Below are 3,790 nucleotides of genomic sequence, written 5' to 3'. Positions count from 1 at the left end.
CTCATTTGCAGTATATACAATACAACAGTGGTGACTACCACATTCACCCCCTGTTGAAAAAGAGTCCAGCTGGGGTGGTTGAAAACTATTCACATACAGGTTGTTTAAAATTTAAGAAAGAGGTGACAAATTTAGGCGATCGGGCGCCTTGATCCGTCGTTGCGAGCGCCGCAGTTCTGGTGGCGATTCAGGCATCGGTTCGGTCGTCGGTGAATCTGGGAGCGTGTCGACATCCTCTTCATCCCCGGGTGGGAGCAAGGGCAGGTCGGATCGGCCTGGAGCGGGGGCTGTGGTGGGGTGCGCCGGGGGGAAGGGAGGGTGGCGCCGGGGCAGAGGGGGGGGGGGGGTGTGGGGACCCAGTTGGTGCCAGGTCCCTGAGGGAGACTGTGTCTTGGCGTCCGTCGGGGTACGCTACGTAGGCGTACTGCGGGTTCGCGTGGAGGAGCTGTACCCACTCAACCAACAGGTCCACCTTGAGGAGCCGCACGTGCTTGCGGAGGAGAACGGGTCCTGGAGCTGCCAGCCATGTTGGGAGTGAAACCCCGGAAGTGGACTTCTTGGGGAAGGCAAGGAGACGTTCATGGGGGGTTTCGTTAGTCGCATTGCACAGGAGCGACTAAATGGAGTGAAGGTTGGCGGGGAGGACCTCCTGCCAGCGGGAGGCTGGGAGACTTCTGGATCGTAGGGCCAGCTGGACGGCCTTCCAGACCGTCCCATACTCCTGCTCCACCTGCCCGTTTCCCCGGGGTTGTAGCTGGTCGTCCTGCTCGAGGCAATGCCCCTGTTGACCAGGTACTGGCGCAGCTCATCGCTCATAAATGAGGATCCCCGGTCGCTGTAGGCGGGGAAACCGAACAGAGTGAAGATGGTGTTGAGGGCTTTGATGACGGTGGCAGACGTCATGTCGGGGCATGGGGCGGCGAAGCAGAATCTGGAATATTAACCACATTAAGAAAGTACGTGTTGCGGTCGGTGGAGGGGAGGGGCCCTTTGAAGTCCACGCTGAGGCGTTCAAAGGGGCGGGAGGCCTTCACCAGGCGCGCACGGTCTGGCCGGTAGAAGTGCGGTTTACACTCTGCGCAGACCTGGCAGTCTCTGGTGATAGCCCTGATTTCCTCGATGGGTTAGGGCAGATTGCGGGCCTTTATGAAGTGATAAAAGCGGGTGACCCCTGGGTGACAGAGATCGTCATGCAGGGTCCGGAGTCGGTCCACTTGTGCGCTGGCACATGTACATCGGGATAGGGCATCGGGGGGCTCGTTGAGCTTACCGGGGCGATACAAAATCTCGTAATTGTAGGTGGAGAGCTCGATCCTCCACCTCAAGATCTCATAATTTTTGATCTTACCCCGCTGTGTGTTGAACATGAAGGCAACCGACCGTTGGTCAGTGAGGAGAGTGAATCTCCTGCCGGCCAGGCAATGGCTCCAATGCCGCACAGCTTCAACGATAGCTTGGGCCTCCTTTTCGACAGGGAGTGCCTAATTTCGGAGGCATGGAGGGTGCGGGAAAAGAATGCAATGGGCCTGCCTGCCTGGTTGAGGGTGGCGGCCAAAGCGACGTCTGATGCATCGCTCTCGACTTTGAAGGGGAGCGTCTCGTCGACTGCATGCATCGCGGCCTTGGCGATGTCGGCCTTGATACGGTTAAAGGCCTTGTGAGCCTCGGCCGTAAGAGGAAAAACTGTGGAGTGGATGAGTGGGCGGGCTTTGTCCGCATAGTTAGGGACCCACTGGGCGTAGTATAAGAAGAACCCCAGGCATCGTTTGTGGGCCTTGGGGCAGTGGGGAAGTGGGAGTTCCATGAGGGGGCGCATGCGATCGGGGTCGGGCCCTCGAACTCCGTTCTAAACCACATAGCCGAGGATGGCTAATCGGTTCGTGCTGAACATGCACTTCTCCTTGTTGTAGGTTAGGTTGAGGAGTGTGGCGGTGTGGAGGAATTTGGAAAGGTTAGCGTCGTGGTCCTGCTGGTCGTGGCCGCAGATGGTGATGTTATCCAGGTATGGGAAAGTGGCCCGCAGTCCGTTCCGGTCAACCATTCGGTCCATCTGCCATTGGAAGACCGAGACCCGTTAGTGACGCCGAAGGGAATCCTAAGGAAGTGGTAAAGGCGGCCGTCTGGTTCAGACGCAGTGTATTGGCGGTCCGCCTTGCGAATGGGGAGCTGGTGGTAGGCAGATTTCAGGTCCACTGTCGAGAAGACCCGGTACTGTGCAATCTGATTGACGATATCAGATGTGCGTGGGAGGGGGTACCCGTCGAGCCGCGTGTACCGATTGATGGTCTGACTGTAGTCAACGACCATCCTGTTTTTCTCCCCCATTTTCACCACTACCACTTGAGCTCTTCAGGGGCTGTTGCCGGCCTCGATAAAGCTTCCCGCAGCAGCCGCTGGACCTCAGACCTGATGACGTTCTTGTCCTGGGCGCTGTACCGTCTGCTCCTGGTGGCGACAAGTTTGCAATCCGGGGTGAGGTTCGCAAACAGGGAAGGCGGGTCGACCTTAAGGGTCGTGAGGCCGCATACAGTAAGGGGTGGTAGGGGCCCGCCAAATTTCAGGGTTAGGCTCTTGAGGTTGCACTGGAAGTCCAGGCCGAGTAACAAGGCAACGCAGAGGTTGGGGAGGACGTAGAGCCGGAAGCCGCTGAACTCTACGCCCTGGACGGTGAGGGTGGCAATGCAGTGCCCCCTGATCGTCATGGAGTGGGATCCGGAGGCCAGGGAGATTCTTTGGTTCGTGGGGTGTACCGTGAGGGAGCAGCGCTTTACCGTATCGGGGTGGATGAAGCTAGCAGTGCTCCCGGAGTCCAGAAGGCAGGATATCTTGTGCCCGTCGACCTTCACTGTCGTCAACGCAGTCGCGAGGTTTTGCGGACGGAACTGGCCGATCGTGATGGAGGCCAGACGTGGCTGGTCGGCGGCGGTTGCAGGCGATGAGCGGCCCGATGAGGGGCCCGACGAGCAGGGGTCCTGAGGCAGGGAAGATGGCGACGCCCACGGGCCGCACGTGTCCTGAGGCAGGCAGGATGGCGGCGCCCACGGGCCGCATGTGTTGTGAGGCAAGCAAGATGGCGAGCAAGGTGGCGGCGCCCACGGTCCGCACGTGTTGTGAGGGGAGCAAGATGGCGGCGCCCACGGGCCGCTCGTGGTCTGACGCGAGGAAGATGCCGGCGCCCGCAGGTCGCACATGGCGGGTGCCGGGACAATAGCGGGGACCGAGCGTGCCTGGCACACAGCAACGAAATGTCCTTTCTTCCCGCAGGCCTTGCAGAGCGTGCTCCCTGCCGGGCAGCGCTGTCGGGGTGTTTTGAGTGTCCGCAGAAGTAGCACTTGAGTACCTTTTGTCTCATCAGAACTTTTCAAAAGTAATATAGGAGCACAAATGTAGTCACAGAGCCACCTATAATTTATATCATAGTCCAGTATCACAAAATGCCCTCCAACAGTAGAGAAGGCTTCATGAATAACCTGAGCCGGTGCAGGGATTGAACCCATGCTGTTGGCCTCGCTCTGCATCATAAACCAGGTGCCCAGCCAACGGAGCTGAACCGAATCTAGACCGAGACGAAGAGCAGCTTTTGACAAGAAACAGCAATTTTGCCTCAATCGATTGAAGAGAATGTAGAGCTGTCCCCGACGACTTGGGAAACTCGCCAAGTCTACTTCTGTCACTTCTCAAGGAAGTTCAAAGATTTTCTTTTGAAAAGTTTACTGGTGAACCTAGCTCACGATTTAATCATTTTGCATTGCCGACCATTTGAAGACTGCAGGAGTCTCCAGTATCTTTT

Source organism: Scyliorhinus torazame, chromosome 1 (assembly GCF_047496885.1).
Source record: "Scyliorhinus torazame isolate Kashiwa2021f chromosome 1, sScyTor2.1, whole genome shotgun sequence".
NCBI lineage: Eukaryota > Metazoa > Chordata > Chondrichthyes > Carcharhiniformes > Scyliorhinidae > Scyliorhinus > Scyliorhinus torazame.
This window is presented reverse-complemented; position numbering follows the sequence as displayed.